This window comes from Octodon degus, unplaced genomic scaffold (assembly GCF_000260255.1).
Source record: "Octodon degus isolate 3935 unplaced genomic scaffold, OctDeg1.0 scaffold00157, whole genome shotgun sequence".
Classification (NCBI taxonomy): domain Eukaryota; kingdom Metazoa; phylum Chordata; class Mammalia; order Rodentia; family Octodontidae; genus Octodon; species Octodon degus.
The window spans coordinates 5,982,205-5,991,938 of record NW_004524733.1 but is presented as its reverse complement, the minus strand read 5'-3'; the positions used below and the strand labels follow the sequence as shown (position 1 = coordinate 5,991,938).

Sequence of the window (9,734 nt, the reverse complement as noted above, 5' to 3'; positions counted from 1 at the left end):
CATTCTCTTAATGAATGGAATGATTTGTTCTAATGGTGTTTGTAAATATGATATCATGTCCGCATCTTGTACAGCAATTAACCACTAGGAAGAATGTGTGCAATGTGTTAGTTATTGAAACTATCCTACCAATGTGATTTGAAACTGTCTCATTGCTATTTGGTTATCAATAAAATTATGAGAAAATTAAAAAAGAAAAAAAGAAGCACTTAAGACTTCTTTTATTATAGCTATCATTTTTCTTTTTTACTTCAGAAAATATTTGTTTTCTGATTACCTCTGTACATTTCTGTAGTTGTTTATTTAACATGCTATTATTTCAGAGATTTCAGTTATGTGCTTTCCAATTTATTCTATGCTATTGTCTCCTGCATTGCTTCTGGGTGCACTCGGGGCCTGAGAATGCATTTTGCTCCTTCTCTTTTTCAGTTTGTATACCACTGTCTTCTGACCTTTTGTGTAGAGCTTTGGTAGAATTATTACCTTAGCATCAGGTCTGGATCTACCAAGTTCAAACTCGTCCAAGTGGGCATGGCTTGGGTTTGGCTGCTGTACTCCATTTCTTTCTGCAACAGCCGTTGGAAGTAAACCAGCTGTGTCACTCTGGCAAGATGTTCTGCTCCTGGATCAGTGGGATGGGTTTTGCCTCTAGCCTCTCTGCAGGGAGTTCTGTTGCAGAGTTCCACACTGGGCCTGTCTAGACTGGTGAGAAGCTCAGGTTTCCATTTCTGGCTTTGAAAGAGGACTTGATTTTTTGAAGGGGTCAGAAAGACCTTGAGAAGCATGCTATATTCTGGTTTCCAGAAAATAAACATGCCGATGGCTCCATTCAACGATCTGACCCTCTGATCCCTCTGATCATCAACTTGAGAACCTCAGCTGACTATGCTTCCCCTTGAAATGCTGCCACTGAAGGAGGCCAGGGAAAATGGAGAGCCCTGCAGGCCCACCCCTGGACAGGGCAGTCCCAGGGACATTCCCCCAAACCTCTTTTTAGCTCAACTCAACATTTTAAATCATTCTGCTGAGCTCTCTGCTTTTGATTCTCAACATAGATCTTGCTAAAAGCCCCTGACAGTTAGACATGCCACTATATAATCAACAGCTGATTGCCTTAAAATTTCTTCTGCCAGATTAATTAGTTTTCTTCCCTTAATCTCAGTCTCAAGAAAAGTCTCTAGATGCAAGCAAAATGTTGACCCCTTTCTGCCAAGGCATAACGCATACTATCTGGAGTCCAGCAGTTAATGTAGTCCTTTTTCCCTACAGAAAATCCCTGAATTTGGTCTTTATTCACTTTCTGTTTTTCCAAGCTATGACTTGAATCTCCCATGAGAACAGCTTAAACCACTACAGCTCTACTTTTCCAGCCCTCATCTCCAAACTTTTCCAAACTCTTCTCACAAGTTCTTCCTAAAAGCTCCTGAGCCACATGGTTACGTATATTCACAGCAATGACCTCACTTCTCTGACACCAAATTCTGTCTTAGTTACTTTTCTCATTGCTGGGACAAAATGCTGAAATCCCCAAATTAAAGGAGGAAAGGTTTATTTAGCTCACAGTTTGCATAGATTACAGTTAATATTTGCTGGCTTTAAGACAGGGTGTCATGCAGACAGGCATCACAGATGAGAAACAGTTCATGGAAACAGAAGATAGTTTAAAAAAACAAGGGAAGGGGAAGACAAGCCTCTTTCTGTCTCTTATACTCTATCCCATCTACCAGAATTAAGGTGGTGCCAATCCAATCAGTGGACAGATCCAGCAATCACCCTCAATCCCAGAGCTCTTCATCCCAGAGTTGCAAAATGAATCAATCACATACTCTAGATTCAGCCACCTCTGAAAAAGCTCTATGATCACATGAGGCTGGGAGTGACATCTAGATCTGTAGTGGTCGACACATTGTGTCAACTTGGCTGGATCTCCTGGGTAGTTCCACACCCTGGACTGTGGGGGCCCCACTCAGCAGGGTGGGGTGGGGCAGGGAAGGCCTACCACAGGGTGACTCAGCACAAAATTGGTATATAAAGGGGTTGAGGGAGGATTCAGTGGTCCACTTCTTCAGAGGAGCTTAGGTCTTTGCAGTCAGCTTGGGTTTCATCTCCTGGCTTGCAGCACAGACTCTTTGGTCTCCAGCTTGGATATTTCAGCTTTCCATCTCAGATTCTTCAATCTTCTGTCACAGACTCATTGACTGACTGATAGAGACTTGCACAGAACACTGTAGTTAACTGCAGACCTCGAGACTGAATCCTTCATTCTCTGGTGTGCAGACACCCTCTGCACGCTTCCTCATCTGACTCTGCAGCTGACAGTTGCAAGCCAGTTGCAACTTCTTACACATTTGTACATCTTGTGTTATATCTCTTCCATGTATTATATCTGTGTCTCTAGCAAAACCCTGACTAATATAAGATCCGAATTATAACACCAGTTCTGTTAATGGATTATATACCAGGATACTAATCTCCATTACATGTCTTAAAATCTAGCCCATTTTAAGATGTGATCAAACTCTGTCTTCCTGCTCTGGAGTCTCTCTCTAGTTATCTGTCTTTATGTCATACCTGTATGGTTTTGGGGAAAGGAGCCAGTGTTGATATCTATGTGGACATATAGGTTTAGGTACATCTTTTAGGTTATGGAGTGTATGAATTGGCTCGAAGAATAAATAATTTTTGTCTATATATATGTGGGTTTTTCTATGTATGTGTGTTTCCTCCATTAAATTGTAAGACCACATTTAAACTCTGGCTCCTTTCTTTCTTGAGCTTTGTGAATTTTTGAGGCTGTATTTTACAGAAAGGGGCCTCTGTCTGGGGAGCCTGTATAGACTTCTCTCTTCCTTTTGTTTGCTTTCTTTTTGTTTCTCTCTGGGTAGACCTGGCTCCTGAACGTTGGTTCCACTTTGTTTGATGCAGCTCCCAAACAGCATTTTTCCCCACAGCTCCCTCTTGCTCATAGCTTATTGGCATTGCCCCAGCAAGCATGGGAAGAGGACAGCAGTCACTGACTCTTGTCAACTCAGCAACAAAACCCAACTAAAAAAGTGAACTGGCAAATAACTACAATTATTTCAACTTGTGAAGGCATGTTCAGGGATAGAGATCATGATTTTCTTGATATGAACAGTAACCAAGCATATATATTAACTTCCCCTAGGACTGAAGCAATAAACACTATTTTTCTGTGGGTATTTAAGCTTAAAGAATAAGAACAAGCTTATAAAATACAGGATAAAATGTATAAAAGTTTACAAGACAAAGCACAAAGGCAAGTGCTTTGCTGAATCCACAGTGTGAGCCTGGTATGGTCAGAGCTACTATTTCATAATGAGGACATGATTCTAAGCTACTCAATTGATTTTTTTTTTCACTGTTCAAATTTAAAATCTATATTCTATAAATAACTTCTTTCCTGATTCCTCAAACTAAATGTTTTAATTAAAACCTCCACAGTAAAAGTTGGCAAGTGGGAAACAGATGATCTCTCAGAAATTGTTGTTTGTCTTTCTTCCTGAGCATTGCGGGGATTACAGGAGCAACTAGCGTTATACGGAAGAAAGCATTTTGCAGTTCTTGCTCTGTAATCAAGACAGGGTCGCATCTGTGTGTGAATTCCACTTAGTTTTAGGGTCAAATCTCCTCAGGTGGGGTAAGTAGAGACAAACCAATTGAAACACTGGTTTCCAAGGAGTTAGAGAAATGTGAAAGGAAGGCACCTTCACAGAATTTAAAACAAAGTACAAGATAATACATTCATCTTATCTTGGTTACTCTTCTCTCATTGTTGGGACAAATACACAACACCCAAAATGAAGGAAAGAAAGGTTTATTTACCTCACAGTTACTGGAGGTTTCAGTCCATACTCAGCTGGCTTCAAGGCAGAGCAGCACAGGGTAGAGAGCGGCCTTTCATAGTGGCAACAAAGAGAAGAACAAAATGGAGGAGTAGCAGCAACAATGGCTACAGAGAGGAGAGGAAGTCTGTCTCCCTTACATTGCATTTAGGCTATCTGCCCTAGCCTGAGTGTAGTACTCATACCCATAATCCCAGCAATATTGGCACCCATAATCCCAGCAAAACTCACATCCATAATACCAGTGGATAATGAGTTAATCACAAACTCTAGAAGTCCAACACATTACAGCATGAGGCTTTGGGGGAAAACTAGACACAAACCATAACACATCTAAAATGAAACAAGCCCTCTTTATTAATTACCTAACTCACATTAATGTGTCTGTATGTGTTCCAAAATAAAATCACTTTTAAATATAATATGTAAGCAACAACAAAAAATGACACCCTTTTTTTTCCTAGGGCATTTGGACCTGCATCTTAACCTCTAAATATAATTGAGGTGGAGGAGTCCCTAGAGTGCAGAAGTCCTACAGATAACCCACTACTAATATGGACTACAAGACTATATTGGAATATTTTGCTGAATTCACACACCTATAATATTGAAATGGCAATGGAATACCCTTGTCTGATAAAACTAAACAAAAAAGGGGATACAAATGAAGGATTATTCTGTATCTATATATTCAAAATAGCTAAGATAGATATACATCTACTTTCTCTTAATTTCTTGAGAAGAAAGATTTGTACTAATAGTGTTTGGACAGGATATCATGTCTGCATCTTGTACTATGAATGACCACTAAGAAGACAACAATATGCAACGTATTTATTATTGAAACTGTCTTACTAACCTGTTTTGAAACTGTCTCATTGCTATTTGTTTCTCATTAAAATTATTAAAAAATTTAGACTAACCTCTCATTTCATTCAACCCTGCACAGTCCCCACAAAATTAAACTTCCTAAAATATTTTTGTCATAACATTTAAAGAAGAATTTTCTTAATCTTTATACAGCATTCCAATCTATCCTTTTGAGGTTTTGCGTTCTGCCACTCACACCTTAGTCAGATGCAGTGCCAAGGAATCAGACATTACTGTGTTTATCCCTCAAAGAAGACATCTGTGCTTGTAATATGTTTGCCTTCTCCCTCATTGCCACTCTCGTACTCCAACCTGTGAGTGCTTTCTTAAATGCTTGTCTAATGGGATTAAACTTCACACAACACAATGAAAAGAAATACAAAACAGTTGAAGACCTCCACCTCTATAGATTTTTAAGTACTGGTAATCATCAAATAATTAGGCATGTGCTCCATTTTAAAATAGAAAACCCCTTTTAAAAGATGATAGTGAAGCAAAGTTTTGCAAAGCAATGCACATTTTCCCATTGACTTCTAATAGTGCATAAGAGAAATACCATGCAATTAATCAAATTCTTGGTAGATGTCCTTTAATGCAAGTTTTCTTTCAAAGTATACAGAAAATGGCTTCCCTAACATATGCATGATAATTTTATCTCCACACTCTTCTAACCTCATTGATATATATATATATATATATATATATATATATATATAATTAGCCTGCATAAAGGAACGGACCCACCTTAGAGCAGTAAAACAGATGAAAATCAGGCTGTCTTTTTAGTTTCTCTTTAAAGGACAGAATTAGTAGGAAAAAAATCAGACAAGACTATATAAATAGTTGCTGTATGCACAGTTAGGAGTTAGTACTTGGTGGCGCAGAGGAAGAGAACAAAGTGTTAATATTTCTCTACCTCTTACCACATTTTCGCTACTCTGAATGCTCCTTCATTCACAACAATTGAAGTACAGTGAGTTATTCAGGAGCTGAGCTGATTGTGAGCCCAGGTTTTAGGGGTCATCTGACATGGTGGCAAGAACACTGATGGACTTTTTGCCATCTTCCGCCTTGACTGCCGACTGCCACCATGAAGGTCGAGCTGTGTGGCTTCAGCGGTTACAAGATCTACCCTGGACACCGGAGGCGCTAGGCTAAGACCGCCGGGAAGGCCTTCCAGTTTCTGAATGCAAAATGTGAGTCTGCATTCCTTTCCAAGAGAAATCCTCGGCAAATAAACTGGACTGTCCTCTATAGAAGAAAGCACAAAAAGGGACAGTCGGAAGAAATTCAAAAGAAAAGAACAAGACGAGCAGTCAAATTTCAGAGGGCCATCACTGGTGCATCTCTTGCTGACATAATGGCCAAGAGGAATCAGAAACCAGAAGTTAGAAAGGCCCAAAGAGAACAAGCTATCCGGGCTGCCCAGGAAGCAAAACAGGCTAAGCAAGCATCTAAAAAGACTGCCATGGCTGCTGCTAAGGCTCCCACAAAGGCAGCACCTAAGCAAAAGATTGGGAAGCCTGGGAAAGTTTCTGCTCCACGAGTTGGTGGAAAACACTAAACTGACAGATCAAATTTTTGAATAAAGATCTATAATTCTAATTTGTGCTGGATTTTTACAATGGAAATGTTGAGTCTATCTGGTAATAGATGAACTATCAAATTCAGAATTTAAGACAGACAAATTAAGTTGATAACCTAGGAATGGAGTTCTGGCTCATTACAGTGTGCATGCTAAGCATGCATGAGGCCAAGGACACTTCCTCTGCTCAGTGCCAAAACTAAAAATTCTGTTCCTTGGCATAATGCCTCCTAGGATCAATCTTTTGGTTGGTAAGATGCAATAGACCTATAGTTGGATGCTGGCTTTATTCTGTTTATATAGGATTCTGGGTACAAGGCTACAAAATGTTTGCACAGATTTAGTTCAACTTGATTTAAAAATATGCTCTTCTGTCAAAAAAAAAAAAGAACACTGATGGGACCGAAGGATAGAATACTTGCTTCAGATTCTTAGCTATACCACTTACAAGGGATCTTATAAACATTTCATATTGAAAGTGAGGGAAAGAGCATTCCTCAGACACGCTGTGAAGGTCCTTTGTGACCTATGATGTATCACTTGAGTGGTAGATCCAAATTCTCAGGTTTGTGATTCCCTGACTTAAAAAGTTCTTTTGCTCTCTGGTTCTTCCAACTCCTGAGATGCTCATTGCTTTATGCGCAGTTAGCAGGCTTAATCTCTATAGGTGATTGCATGGCTTTTCTGAAAGGAAAGAGCAAAAGACACTGTGACAGGTGTTTGTCTCTTGCACAGTGTTCTTTTGCCTCTACTCGTTCTTTTCCACACATTTTAATGATGATCTAGGCTAGTAATACCCAGTTCTTTTTGACTGCATGTCTTTTTCATCTCAAAAATCACCTTTGAGGCTTGGATTGTACCTCAATTGTAGAACATCTGACTGACACATGCAAAGCCCAGGGCTCAATCCCCAGCATTGTAATAAACAAAAATTTTGGGCATATTTCTTCAATATATGTATATTTGTATAATAAGTATTAATAATTATATACATCATACATATATACTACCTTCTATATAGGTGTGTGTATAAATGCAACAAAGCACCATAAAGATAATATGAAAATACATGATAAAGATGGACTAAAGAAGGTGCTAAATGCTTTGTCAATTGGGATGGTTTTACTGTTTTTTACCTAATATTTCAAGTCACAATTCACTTAGGACAAATCTTTCATTATTGACAATGAATATAAAGTCATATTTCATATAGGTTTCTTGATTATTCTTGCATTACTTTTTTGCTAATTTCTTATCAGGCATAATTAGATTGTTGTGCTCTTTACTTCATAATGAAGTCAATGAAAAAATCATTCTAGTATTGAAAATATGAGCTTTTTCATGTTCATGCACTTACATACTTAGAATTATCTTTAATACATGGGGTTATCTTTAATAGCACGGGTTATTTTCAGGAATTTTCTTAGTCCACTTATCCATCTTGTGAGGGTTAAAAATTTAGGTAATATAAGCCTTAAATTCACTTAACTAGCTGTGAGAACAATAATATCCTTGTTATATATCATATACAGGAAAAGGGAATGATGGCCTCAAACTTACCTCTTCCATCTTGTGGAAACTTTATACTTTTTTCAAGATTTTGTACAAGAAAAAAGATTTTGTACAGAACACATGCAATAGGAAAACCAAGGTTAGACCTTCTGAGCTTGCCAGTGATGACATATGTATCACATATTTGAAAAACTTAGTACTAGTGATAATAATAATACAATTTTAACATAGCACTTTGCATACCAGTTTCACTGTACCTAAATCAAATCATTTAATCAAAATCTTAGATTCTTTCCTAGATTTTCTCATTATAAATCTAAGTAAGGGCTAATATTTTCTTTTATACCCAATGAATTGATTTGCATGCTGGAACCCACCCTTCACTTTTGAAGATCAGTACTCCAGGTTCTGAGATTTAGCGTCTCTGCATAAGTGGGATACTTCTACAAAACATCACAGCAACTCTTTCCTGATACCCTGGTGCTGAAGTTCATATGTGTGCTGATCGTTGACAATGGGAACTGTAGCCAAAGAGGGGTGAGCCAGGAAGCAATCTCAAGTAACAGAAAGCAGGGAACAAAATCTGTGTGAGGAGAAATGGGAATGAGTGACAATTATATAGAAATGTTAGAGCAAGGAGAAAAGTCTAGAGGAAGAAGTGAAGACACTAAGAACTAGGGATGAATGAGAGGAACAAGGAGAAGAAAGAAGCAAACAGTTGTCCAGGGACAAAGAGGGCAGACTCTAGGAGGAGAGAACATGCGTCACATTGACATGCAAGATTCTCACCCATGCCTTAAGATTCATCATCTCTACCATATGGATTAGAGAGGCAGCACAGAAAAACTGAATGGTTCCTAAAAATACGATTTGTACACACAACTCCCGCCCCCCAGTTATTCAGGGGGAAACTTCCTCTTCTCATTACAGAGGGATATGGGATTTATTCAATCAATACAAGAGCAGCACAGTGCTTAAACTAAAGAGTTTATAAGCTAGAATTGTAAGAAGAATGACTCCTAGGCAAAGCAGGGAAAATAGTGTGGGGTTTCAGTGAAAAGGAATCTCCGTGACGCTTCACATCACATAGCTTCCATGTCAGGAGCCTCCAGCAAACAACAGTAAAGAAGCCACACCAAATGAATTATGTCTGAGACAGCTGCCAAAGCACCACTCAGAGAGTAGGATCCTGTCAAACATTGCTCTTCATTTGTCACTACAACACTGGAAAGCAAGATAAGATAGTCTAGAGGGAAGAAACCATCAGAGTACAGTAACATGGTGTCTGACCGAGACTGTCGGAGCTGGAAGGTCATGAGATCACACAGTCTAATGTCCTCATTTTACTTGTGAGTAAACTGAGACCCTGAGAGGGCAAAACAACAACCTAAAGTCATTCAGTTGGAAAACGTCAAGAATAACACTTAAGGCTCCGAAGAGCAAAAATGGTGCTCTTCATTGGCCAAGCAATGGCCGTGACTCATCCACATGGCTGACACTGACAAAGGTTCTACAATCTGAGGTACAGGATCTCAGGATAAATCTTGAGGGGATGTCACTGACCTTCTCAGACAAAAAAGCTACAACTCTTGTTGTACTGGTCCTGCTTTACCTTGGTCTTAACCATCCAGTAGAAAAGTATGAAGACAAAATATAGGAAGTAAAGCCATGTTATTATGTTGAGATGTGGGGGACTCAGGTCAATAATTTCTGACATTGCCAGTTAAACAGAAGACCCAATGCTATTATGGGCTACTGGACTCTTCTAGAATATTTCGCTGAGTTTACACACCTATAATATTCAATAACAGAACTTAGAAAAAATGGGGTATACCGATGAATGTCCATTTTGTATCTGTGTATTCAAAGTGGTTAGGATAGATATATGGTTGCATTCTCTTAAT

The 9,734-nt window shown here is 38.8% G+C and overlaps 1 protein-coding gene and 1 pseudogene across 4 annotated transcripts in view; one reads left to right on the top strand and one right to left on the bottom strand.

The window, feature by feature from the left end:
- The window catches only part of Col4a6 (collagen type IV alpha 6 chain), a 496,212-nt gene that overhangs the window by 218,774 nt on the left and 267,704 nt on the right, over positions 1–9,734 (bottom strand). The window lies entirely within an intron of this gene.
- Positions 5,821–6,297, top strand: LOC105743720 (annotated as a pseudogene).